Below are 13,318 nucleotides of genomic sequence, written 5' to 3'. Positions count from 1 at the left end.
AAATAACTTGCTGAAAGTCAGCCAGGGAATGATTTGTTGATGTTCCAGAAGAGGGAGATGCGAAGGCAAAGAGATTGTTCCTGGAATTTTTCTGAATAATTAAGTTACAGTTGCTATTTGCAAGTCATTGCAGAGGAAATCTTCCAATAGATGGGTCTTACTCAGTCCTGTGTGCAAACCTAGATACTTTTTACATTAACATTGTAATCATATTTGTATCATCCTTTGTTTTGCTCTTGAAGGACAAAGATTAAGGCTTAAATGCAGAAGTCAGAGAAAGAGAAGATTCCTTTCTCACGCCCTGGAATAAGCCTGGACTTCTGATTTAGACACAAAATAGAATTGTGTCCACTGTAGACTAACCATTATCACATAGGGAAGATTAAAGAGAGCAATAAATGAATCCCATATACAATGTCCTGGGCATTTCACAAGTCATCTTTGGAAATCTCGTAACACTGAGGGAAAAAAAAGATACCATTGTCCCTATTTTAGTAGATAGAATAAATGAGAGCTTTGACTCACTTTTCTAGAACTTCCCAGCTCTTAAGAGGTAAAGCCAGGATTTTAGAACTGAACCATCTGATTTTAAAATCTGAGCAAGACTGCAGCCCAGCTTCATGTTGGGGGTGTCTGGGGGGATAGTTAAACTAGTAGTACCTAGTTATTGCTTTTACAACTCTTCCTCTCCTTAACACATACAGACTTATTATCCTCAAGATAACAATGTAAAAAGCCCAGCCCAGGGAGCTAGGAAGGCCAAAGAGGATTGCATACAGCCTTTGCCTACCAAGAGCTCACAGACTTGAGTCTGAAGGAGAACTCGAATATGAAATAAACAGCCTAGAGTAGGGGTGGGGTTACATCTGAGCAACCACTGTCAGAGACTCCGTCCTTTTCTTTTTATTCTTTCTCTTCCTATTCTTCTTCAGTTTATTTCTTCTATGAACAAGAAAGAGACAGCAAACCCAACAGGTCTTGACACCAAAATCCACCTCTGGCCCCACACCTGGGTACCTGTGTGCTCAGTGTTCTCAGGAAGGTCTCTGGATGTGGGCCTGGAACCTTCCCCTGTGGGTGAGCTTGCAGAGGGTGACTTATTACCACTGCGCCGCCCTCTGCCCTGCCCACCCTCCTTCCCTTCCTCCTTCATAAGACCGCCTCCCTGCCTCCTACTGCTAGCTAGAACTACAGCGTCTGCAATATGGACTGCGCTTCCGGCCTTTCTTGCAGTTTAGGGCGGCTAAATTCTGTTCAATGGGCCGAAAGCAGAAGAATCCATTCACCCTTCCTGCCTGTTGGAGCCGTAGCAGCCATCTTGAATCATGAGGGGAGCTCAGCATGGCAGTCATTCAGGGCAGAGCTACAAGATGGAAAAACTTTGGGACCAACAGTTAGCATAATGGCTATCTCGCTGGGCTCCCATGTAGTCGACTGCGGTTCAAGTCCCGGACCTGGTGGCTTAAACTTACACCGGGCGCGTGTGCCTGCATGCCCAAGATCCCAAGAGGAGAATGGAGGAGAAAGAAAGGCGGCGTGGCCATCCCCCCTGGGGGGTGATTTCTCACTTTCTGTCTCTCTGTCTCTTTCTGTCTTTCTGGCGAGCACATGCGTCCTATAGCAAACCCCCCAACCGCTCCTCCCACCACCCCCCAAAAAAGTCAAGCCCCCCCCCCAAAAAAAAAAAAAAAAGATGGAAGAACCTTGAGATCTGACTCCATGTGCCATAGCCTGTTCCCTGGACTGCCAGCCTCCATGAGAGGATTAAACTGCTACCTAACCTAACACACTGGTATTGTGAGCTTTTGGCACTGTGGGTGAATTGAATCCTAACCGCTAATGGGCCCAGTTTTGTAAGTGCTCCTCATCCCCACTCCTAAATCCTGCTACGTGACCATCATTCAGCAAGTGACTTGGGACCAGCAGTTGGCGTAATGGCTATGTCACTGGACTCCCGCATAGTTGACCACGGTTCAAGTCCCAGACCCGGTGGCTTAAACTCACGCTGGGAGCGTGTGCATGCGTGCCCAAGATCCCGAGAGGAGAATGGAGGAGAAGGGATTGCAGCATGGCCATCCCCCCTGGGGGGTGATTTCTTGCTTTCTGTCTCTCTGTCTCTCCCTGTCTTTCTGGCGAACGCACACGCTCTATAGCAAAAACTCTCAAAAAAAAAAACCAAAAAACAAAAAACAAGTGACTTAACCTTTCCCAGGGTGGCTGGTAGAACCTAGGTGGGGAAACCGAAGAGAGACCAGGGGAAAGCATGTTTTGGCCCCAGAGTGCAGCAAATGCACAGGACTGGTCAACACACAATTCCGAGTGCTGAGTCATCGCATGGGCAGAATAACGTCTACACTGGCACAGCACAGACTTTACGTTCTTCGCGGCTTCAGAGATGAGGCAGATCGTGTGCTGGAGTAGTGATTCAAGGTCTAATAAAGGAGATGACTTAGAGCCAGGCAGTCAGGAACACGTCTGGTTTAAAATGCACATCAGACCCTGAGCTACAAGTTAGGAGAACTCAAACGAAACCTGCTTTCAAAGAGGGCGGGTGTTGCGGGGGCTGCTGGCAGAAACACCTCCTCCTGAGGGCGGCAGAGAAGCCCTCAGCCCACCGGGCCGCTCTGACACCGCAGACCTGGGTCACAGAGGTGTAGGTGGGACGAGAGTTTAATGTGGCCTCAGTCCCTCCTGTCTGCATGGACCGAGAGCCCCAGAGGGTGGTTTAAAGGGAAAGTGAGGTGCTATTGGCAGAAGAAAGGGAATGGGTCTGCAAAAAATGGAATCAGGTGGGCTGAATGAAAGAGAGAATTTGTGAAGGCGAAACATGGGCTATCCTCAGCTTCCCAGGAAGCAGGTGAGCTGCGAGGGGGGAGGTCCGGATCCTGAATGGACCCTGAGCAGAGACATTCATGAGAAAAGAAAAACGCACGTTGAGTGACATCATCATGTCCAAAGCAGTGACGTAGTAACTGATTGTGTGTGTGTGTGTGTGTGAAAAATAAAGAAGTGGCACAAGATAGTAATCTGCATTGAATTTGGGGGAAATTTAAGAAAAGGATGACTAGGGCCAGCAGGGGCATGGTGGTTGAGGTGCTGGACTCCCACATGGCTGACCACGGTTCCATTCACAGACCTGAGAGCAGGCTTTCTCTGTCTTTCTCTCTGGTGAGCGTATATGCCCTATAGCAAATTAAAAAGAAACAATAATAATACTTACATAAATAACTCTTATTAAAATTTAAAAAGACAGAGGGGTGCTAAAGCCCACATAGTTCCTTCTGGTTCTTTATTTAGAAGGAAAATCTTTGGGCCATCTAGTAGCATGGTAGTTGGGGAGGCTGGATTCCACATGGCCAAGTGCATGGTGGGAATACCAACTCAGCTGCTCAAGGAACTTGCCAGATGTGTGTGCAAACACGCCCCAGATCCTGAGCGGCGGGAAAGATGGGGGAGAAGGGATTGCGGAGTGACCAGTCCCTATTGGAAGGTGCTTTCTTACTTTCTCTCTCTCCCTTTCACTCTTTGTCTCTCTGGCACCTTCTGACAAAACTTTTTTTTAAAAAATAGAAGTAAAATAATTTATATCTGACAGTTTTTTACTATAATTAGAAGGAGACAACTACTTCTTAGGAGATATGATTCTAATTTTGAGATGGCTGTATAAAAAAAGTCATTACATTTATGGTTTTCATTTCTATCTTATCTTTGAAGGTTGTAAACTTGATGAGGGAAGAGGTCATATATTTTATAGTGCACTGGTATTTAAAATGTCAAGAAGCAAAAAAAAAAAAAAAAAAAAATTAAGGGCACCATTTAGCCTGAGAATTCTAATGCATGTGCGTTGCTTTTCTTCCACAGCTGCTTTCATTTCATTTAGATGTCACTCCCTCCCCCCAGGCACGTTTAGGCCCAAGAAAAATGCAGCATCAAACAAGAAGCATAGTTCTTCACTGAAGCACCAGGGTCAAGAAGGCTACTGTAATTAGCATCTAGTCACGGGCCCAGCAGGTGGCATGCTGGTTAAGAGTGCTGGATTCCTACATGGCTGACCGTGGTTCATGTCCCGGACCTAGCGGCTTGCTTTCTCTCTCTCTCTCCCCTTCTGCCTCTCTTTAATAAAATTTAAAAAAAAAAAATAAATACATAAAAATTAAAAATAAGGGACCAACAGTTAGCATAATGGCTATGTCGCTGGACTCCTGTGTAGTCGACCGTGGTTCATGTCCTGGACCCGGTGGCTTAAAACACGCCGGGCGCGTGTGCGTTCGTGCCCAAGATCCCGAGAGGAGAATGGAGTTGAAGAGATTGCGGCGTGGCCATCCCCCCTGGGGGTGATTTCTCACTTTCTGTCTCTCTGTCTCTCTCTGTCTTTCTGGTGAGCTTACGCGCCCTATAGCAAAAACCTCTCCAATAAATAATAAATAAGTACATAAATAGTTAAATTAAATAATTCTCTTAAAAAAATAAACATCTATTCTGGCAGAATGAAAACAGTACCTGAATGTAGAAAGATTATTGTGATCTGCTTTGGGGGGAAAAAAGAGAAGTCTGCCTGATTTGTGTCTTTTTGCTGTTCTCAACAATAAAGGTTTGCTCTTCTTTGTGCAACACACACATTTCCAATCGCCTGCTCTTGCGGATTTATGCTGTCTTCCTGATTTATACAACGGCTCCCAGAAAGCCTGTGCCTTCTGGCTTCAGAAGATGGAGGGTTTGTTAGACGTTCTGCAAGCATCTATCACGTTTATCACTGAAGTAGAGGTCATCGTGAACACAGAAGGAAAATCATCAGATTCATAAATTGTGCTACTAATTAGCCCAACTCCAATTATTTTTAATCTCCATGCATTTTGCTTTCATTTTTGCATTTGGGGGAAACAATATATGGTGTGAAAACAGGAGCAGAAGGCAACGTTTCATTTATTAAGTCTATCAGAAGCAGAATGAGAAAAGGGATTGAAAGCCCTTTCTCCATGAGAAAGCAGTATAGAGACGTGAATTATTTCCATCGATTTCATTGTTTGTTAAGATTTATTTCAATGAGAAAAGGATAAGAAAAGAACTGTATCATTACCTTGTTTTCTTCCTTTACTTGCACTCTAAGTACAGTGGGATGATGTTTTCTTTCTAAGTTCTTTAACATATTCAGATGGAAAATTAGCACATTGATCAATTTTATCACAATCCAAAAAGCGATCTGCTTTCAACCCAATTTTTTAAAATATATTTTATTTAACTTTATTTATCCATTTATTTATTCATTTCAATTTGACCTGAGAGGGAGAAAGGGAGAGAAAAAGTGAGAAAGCAAGCCACCAGGTCCAGGACTCGAACCATGATTGGCCATGTGGGAGTCCAGCGCCCTCAACCACTATACCACCTGCTGGCCCACTTTCAACCCAGTTCTTAAAAATTGAGCAAAAGACTTGATCACGAAAAATGCTCACAATTAATTCCCAAGACAGCGCAAATTAAACCCACATTTATTTACCATCACAAGCCCAGCAGTATGCCAAATGCGATCAAACCTGCCAGTACTGAGAATTCGGAAGCATAAGGAGCTTGGCTTCTCCCAGCTTGCCAATGGGAGTGTAAATTGGTGCATTTTTAAAACTATTGGCAGTGGGGTCAGCAGGTGGCATGGTGGTTAAGGGTGCTGGTCTCCCACATGGCCAACCTCGGTTCGAGTCCCAGACCTAGTGGCTTGCTTTCTCACTTTCCCTTTCCTTCTCTCTGTCCCTCTCTGGTCAAATTTAAATAAATTAATTAAATAAAGCTAAAAAGTAAAATAATTCTTTTTTAAAAAATTACTGGCAGTATCAACTGCAGCTGAATTTACACACATCCTATGACCCAACACCCAGGTGGATGGCTGTGGTGGGCAGAATGAAGGCCACGCCCTTTCCATCCACAATGTCCACATCCTAATCCTGAGAGCTTGTGAATATGCACAAGATGTATTGCAGGTGCAATGGAGTTAAGGACCTTGAAATGGGGAGTATCCTGAATTAAACACATGGGCCCAATTTAATCACCTAAATCCTTTAAAACCAAGGCTTTCTCCACCGTCGTCAGAGAAATGCTACAGTGAAGTACTGGTTGGAAACGTGAAGGGAGAAGAATTCAAAGCTACCATCACCAGATCCAGACATGGAAAAATGGGGGCATGAACCAAGAAATGCAGAGACTTCTAGAAGGTGGGAATGCCCCTCTGCTGAAAGCCAGGGGAAGAGCTCAGTCCTACAAGAAACAAGTCCGCCAACAGCCTGAATGAGCAAGGAAGCAGATCCTCCTCTAAAGCTCCCAGAAAGGAACACGATCCTGCTGCCATCTTGATTTCAGTCAGGTGAGGCCCTGATGGATTTCTTACCCATAGATCTGCAAGGTAATGAATGTGTGCTGTTGGGAGCTAAAAGGTTTGTGGTAATTTGTTATAGCAGCAGCAGAAAACTAATGCATACCTAAAAGAACTGTGCACACACTCACACATATATACAAATTACTTACATAAATAACGGAAGTCATACCTATGGTCTGTACTTCTTTCCTCGCATGGAACTAGTCCTAGTCTTTCACAGCCAAGTGGATACAGAACCAGCCTTTGTCTGATGAGTTCCTCGGCCAATGGGACTGAGGTGGTTGCCGTACTTGGCTGTCATACATGACACTGTAATTGATGTCCTTGAATGTCCACTATTTTGCACAAATTACTTTTCAGAAAATTTACTTCAAAGCAATAAGCACTGGTTTAATGGTTAACATTTTCCCCATTTTAAAAATGGACTATCTACTGAAAAGAATGAAGTTATCTATTCAGCCAATAGGCACTTCAGCATCTAACCTGAGGTTAGTCAAAGCTAAACAAGGAAAATAATCATACACCTAAAAAGGATATATAGTTAATGATCTGGTGCCCTAGGATTTTCATAATAAAGACCACAACCTGGATGGCTTAAGTCGAAAGACATTGACTGTCTGAGGTTCTGGAGATGAGAAGTTCAAAAGCAAGGTGCCCACGGGACCACATTCTCCCCAAAGATGTCTCCTTTGGAGCTCTGAAGGGTTCTCCCATGTCTCTTCCACCTTCTGGTGGCTCCTGGCGATCTTTGACTTGTAGGAGTGTCCATCTGATCTCTGTTCTTATCTTTACATGGTGTTTGCCTGTATGTCTGTGTCTTCACGTCACTGTCATCTTTTTTTTCCCTTTTTTTTCAGAAAAAAAAAATAAGCATTTATTTATGTATTTTCTTACCTATTTATTTGTTGTGATTTTCAAGCCACCAGGCCTAGGACTCAAACTGTGGTAGGTCGTGTGAGAATCCAGAGCCTTAACCACCACGCCACCTGCTGGCACACCATCGGTGTCTTATGAGGAAACCAGCCACATTGGATTAGGATTCCTCTTTACTTCAGTTTAACCTCACCTTAATTAATTTTGTCTACAATGACCTTATTTCAAAATAAGATACTCTCTTTTTCTTAGACTTTTTAAAAAATGTATTTAATGAGACAGAAAACCAGAGAAAGATAGAAACAGAGAAAAAGACAAGCACCCTCGACAGAGTTTCATGCCATAACCATCCCCTGCCCCAGCCTTTCCAGCCAGGCAGGATCACAGGCGTGGTGCACACCCAGTGTGTACTGGTCCACCGGGAACTGAACCCTCTACCTTCCATGTGGCTATGGCATTGCAGTCTTGGGCTATAGCTGTGCCACCATGTCTGGGCTTAAATAAGGCCAGGTTCTAAGTTACCAGGGGTTAGGACTCCCACATATGTGTTTTTGAGCAGGACACAATTTATTCCCTAACAAATGACGCTTTTATTTGACACTATCCAAACTTTTTAGGCCATGTTCATGTATCCATTCAAAAATAGCAATGTGTGGACCAGCAGGTGGTGTGGTGGTTAAGACACTGGACTCCCACATAGCTGACCATGGTTCAAGTCTCAGACCTGGTGGCTTGAAAATCACACCAGGGGAACCAGTAGTTAGCATAATGGCTATGTTGCTGGACTCCCATGTAGTCGACCGTGGTTCGCGTCCCGGACTCGGTGGCTTAAAACTCACACCCGGCACATGTGTGTGCATGCCCAAGATCCCAAGAGGAGAATGGAGGAGAAGGGATTGCAGTGTGACCATCCCCCCTGGGGGGTGATTTCTCGCTTTCTGTCTCTATGCCTCTGTCTGTCTGGCAAGCACACGCACCCTATAGCGAAAACCTCTCAAAAAAAAAAAAAATCATACCCGGTGCATGTGTGTGCATGCTCCAAATCCCAAGAGAATGGAGAAGAAGGGATTATGGCATGGCCATCCCCCTGGGGAGTGATTTCTTACTTTCTCTCTCACTGTCTCTGTCTCTGGCGAGTGGATGTGCCCTATGGCAAAAACCTAATGAATAGATACATACGTCAAATAAAAGGCAATGTAAGACTAGGCCATTTGGCACGCAGCGGAGGAAATGAATGGCATTGTCTGTCATCAGGGTTAGCATCCAGCAGTGCCTGACTGGTGCCTCTGAGATGCCAAGGCTTGTTTTGTGTACTACAGATACAATTCTGAAAAAAAAAAAAATAGGCCAATTTCTCTACTCGCTTGGCCCCAGTGGAGCAGACAGAAATAAGTGAGTAAAGTACACCACTTATTTAGACAGCAAGGAGCGTGAACAACAGAAAACAGTCTGGAAGGTGACAGTTTTGGACAGAGTAGCCAGGGAAGCACCCCCATCCCATAGCTGTTCACACAAACCTGAAGGAAGGTCTGAGTGGACCGTGATTGCTGGTTGGAGGAAGGGTGTGGGGTCAGAGGGGCTAGGGCCTGGCTGGGTGGGCCAGGACAGCAAGGAGACCCAGAGGCCTCATGCTGAGGGCCACTGAGGATGGAGGACTTTGCTGCGGGGGCCGTGGGCCGTCTGACAGGGGTTTCAGCATGGCTGCTTTGTTGAGGGCAGCCTCAGTGGGGTGAAGAACCAGGGAGACCACGGAGGACTCTCCTGTGCTCATCCAGGATGAGGTCTTTGGAGGTTAGCTGCAGTGGCCAGGGTGAGGAATGGTGAATTTCTATTTATTTATTTATTTATTTTGAGAGGTTTTCGCTATAGGGTGTGTGCGCTCACCAGACAGAGAGAGACATAGAGACAGAAAGCAAGAAATCGTCCCCCAGGGGGAATGGTCACGCCTCAATCCCTTCTCCTCCATTCTCCTCTCAGGATCTTGGGCACGCACGCACACACGCCCGGCGTGAGTTCTAAGCCACCGGGTCCAGGACGTGAACTGTGGTCGACTACGTGGGAGTCCAGCGACATAGCCATTACACTAACTGCTGGTTCCCTGGAGTGGTGAACTTCCTGGAGTGGAACGGACAGCATTTGTTATCAAACAGAGTCAGGACATAGGAGGACAAAAGGAGTCAAGGGTGAGTGTAAGTTCTGGTCTGTTTTAGAGACAGAGTCTTGCTGTGTTGGCCAGATTGGACTTGAACCAGGCTGGACTGGACACTCCTGCTTCAGCCTCCTGAGCTAATGGTACAGGTATATGCATCACTGGGCATGGCTGACTCTAAAAGCTTGACTTGAGCAACTGAAAAGGTAAAATGTCATCAGTGGAGATGGAGACGCTGCAGGGGGAGCAGGGTTGAGGGAAAGTGCGGAGCAGAGTTTTGGACGTATTAAGTCAGCCGCAGTAAAACCTCGCAGGGGAGGCACTGGGGAGGCCAGCATGAGGCTGGGGACAAGGGAGCAGGACAAGGTAGAGATCACACTTCAGGACCATCGATAAAGAGCATTTTGGAGGGGCTAGCAGGTGGCGTGGTGGTTAAAGACACTGGACTCCCACATGGCCGACCGTGGTTCAAGTCCTGGCCCTGGCAGAGTGCGTTATCACTTCCCCTCTCTCTCTCTGTCTCTCTCTGGTCAAATTAAAACATAATGATAACAAATGGGATTAAATAAACAATTAAATAATTCTTTAAGAAAAAAAAGAGAGCATTTTGGCTTGGTGGTTGGAGCGCTGGATTCCCACATGGCCGACCACGGTTTGAGTCCCAAGATCTGGTGGCTTGTTTTCTCACTTTCCCTCTCTCTGTCTTTCTTTTTCTCTCTGGTCAAATTAAAGAATAATACTTATAAAAAATAAATAAATAAATAAATAAATTTTAAAAGTAATAAAATAAAGAGAATATCAAGTCATTGGATGGGTTAAGAGCACATAGGAAGTGAGTATAAATTTTAAAGAGAAAATAAATACGGTCCCTGAGTTTGAGAAAACTGTGGGACATTCAGATGGAGATTGAAAATTTCGATTCTCTTCCAGAAGAGCAATCATCCTGGAAATACCAATGTGGAAGACATTGGCAAAGAGGCATTGGCTGAAAAATGGGCATGAATAGGGAGCGAAGAGGAAGCCAGAGCCCAGGGACGGGCCTGTGTCTACACCAGGGAGAGCTGGGCCATGCACGTTTGGGAGTGGGTCAGGGCAGGGAGGAGGTAAGAGGAGGGTCAGGACCAAGGGGTGTCAGGGAAGCTGGGGTGGGTGATGGGGGCAGTTTCTGGAAGGAGAATAATTACATAGAACACCGTAGAAAGGTAAGTGGGCTGCCAGTTGACCCGGGACCACGGGGTTTTGCATCTGGGAGGTGTTTGTTGACTTTAGCAGTCAGATTGCAGCAGGCGGAGGAATGACTGGGACGTGAGTAAGTAGGGTGCTATTATCTGAAAGGAAAATAACTCCATCTTCTGACTTAATGACATGCTTGAGGTTGATAAATCGCAGTGCTAACCTCTTTTCCCCTCCTGTTTGGACATGTCTGGGCCCTTGTTTAGCGCTTTATTTTGGAGGACACTGGTCTTCTAGGTTCATATGGCATGCCCAGCACAGGTACTGATGTCTGCTCCTGAAATGCTTTGTCCTTCACGGGTTCAAACGCCACCCATGGCCCAAGTTCCAGCACAAATGCCACCTACTCCAAAAAGCTTTCCCCAATCTTCCCAGATAGAAGTCATCTCCTCATCCTCTGAATTTCTACACTGTTTACCTGTTCATCATTTCAAATATACTTTACTTTTTTTTTTTAAAGGTTTTTATTTTTTTATTTGAGAGGTTTGCTATAGGGCACATGTGCTTGCCAGAAAGACAGAGAGAGACAGAGAGACAGAAAGCGGGAAATCACCCCCCAGGGAAATTGCCACACCAAAATCCCTTCTCCTTTATTCTCCTCTTGGGATCTTGGGCATGCATGCACACATGCCTGGCGTGAGTTTAAGCCACTGGGTCTGGGACTCGAGCCGCGGTTGAGTACATGGGAATCCAGCGACATAGCCATTATGCCAACGGCTGGTCCCTCAAATATACTTTACTTTAAACCTTTACTTCTTTGGGGGCCAGTAGGTGATGTAAGGGTTAAGGCGTTGTATTTCCACATGGCTGACCATGGTTTGAGTCCCAGACCTGGCAGCTTGAAACTAACACTGGGCACGTTTTAGAGTGTGTGTGTGTGCCCAAAATCCCAGGAGGAGAATGAACAAGTGATTGGGGTGTGGTCATCCCCCCTAGGGAGTGACTTCTCATTTTCCCTCTCACTGTCTCTCTCTGGCAAGTGCATATGCCTTATGGCAAAAACAAACAAAAATTAAAAAGCCAATGAACGAATAAAAAAAAAAAAACTTCACTCCTTTTCTTATAATTATCGATGCTTTTCATCTTCTCTTCTCTAATAGAACTAAAAGCTTCAGATAGGAGTCATGGCCAATTCACCTTCATATTCCCAAGGATATTGTATTTCTTCACACTCGCACTAGATATTAACATTGAATACATGCTGGTGTTTAACAGGTATTTGTTGAGTAAATTAATAAAAGGAGATAACCTTTCAGAATAACATTAAATAGAGCCCACACAATGTGCATGTCTTTAGGTTAAGTGCTCTTTGTAGATACAAATGACAATTTTTTAAATAATTATTTTTATTTAATTTTATTTATTAATTCATTTATTTTAATTTGACCAGAGAGAGAGAGAGAGGGAAAGTGAGACAGCAAGCCACTAGGGCCAAGACTGAAACTACCATTGGCCATGTGGGTATGTCCAGCATTTTAACCACCACGCCACTCGCTGGTTTTCAAAAACAACAATTTTTAAAAATTTATTTTACTTCTCGGGAACCAGCAGTTAGCATAATGGCTGCCGCCGGGCTTCCACCGAGTCGAACGTGGTGGACCCAGTGGCTTAAAACTCACGCCGGGCACGTGTGTGTGCGTGCCCAAGATCCCGAGAGGAAAATGGAGGAGAAGGGATTGCAGCGTGACCATCCCCCCTGGGAGGTGATTTCTCACTTTCTGTCTCTATGTCTCTCTCTGTCTGTCTGGCGAGCGCTCACGCCCTATAGCGAAAATCTCTCCAAAAAAAAAAAATTATTTTATTTCTTTCTTCTGTGAGTGAGAGAGAGAGAGAAAGAAGGAGACAGAGAGCACAGCCACCAGAGTGTCGATGCCATGATCCACCCTCAGCCCCAGACACTCCCGACAAATCTAGATGCACATACAGGACCTTCCCATGAAGGTCAGCCTCACGGTGTCGAGCTTTACCGCTGCACCACTGACCACCCACCCTCTCCCCCAAAAAAGCAATTTTGAAGTCAGCAGAAGCAAACCATTAGATGCCAAACATTTAACCCAACCCAAAGCATCCAAAATCTAGGCAGTAACATAGATGTCAATCAAGCGAGGACGTTCCAAAGTAAACCATGGTAAGAGGAAACCACAGTCCGTGGTGGAGAGCTTCGGAATGGTATGAAACAAACTTGGTCTACTACTTTCTATGGGCTGGTGGGGAAGCCGGGTTGTGAGTTGTGGCTTGGCTAAACCCTGTCAAAGATACCTGTCACTCTCTTTCTCTTTCTCATGAAATAAATAAATAAACATTAAAAAGAAAAACTTACAAGTCACATAGCTCATCAGGGACTGATATCCAAAATATATGAGGGACTCAAAACAATTCAGTAACAACCACCAAAACAAAAACCAAAAAATAACCCAAATAATCCAATTTTAAAATGGGATAAGGACCTAAGAAGACATTTCTCAGAAGAAGATACACAAATGGCCCAGAGATATATGTAAAGGTGCCCAACATCACCCATTATCAGGGAGATGCAGATTAAATCCACAAGGAAAATAGCACCTCACCTCTGAGAGAATGGCTGATACTGAAAAGATGACAGATAGCAGGTGTCAGTGAGGACGTGGGGGAAAGCGAACCTTTGCACCCTGTTGTGGGACTCTCCATTGGCATCACCATTATGGAAAACACTATGGAGCGTC

This window comes from Tupaia chinensis, unplaced genomic scaffold (genome assembly GCF_000334495.1).
Source record: "Tupaia chinensis unplaced genomic scaffold, TupChi_1.0 Scaffold000014_1, whole genome shotgun sequence".
Taxonomy (NCBI): Eukaryota; Metazoa; Chordata; class Mammalia; order Scandentia; family Tupaiidae; genus Tupaia; species Tupaia belangeri.
This window is presented reverse-complemented; position numbering follows the sequence as displayed.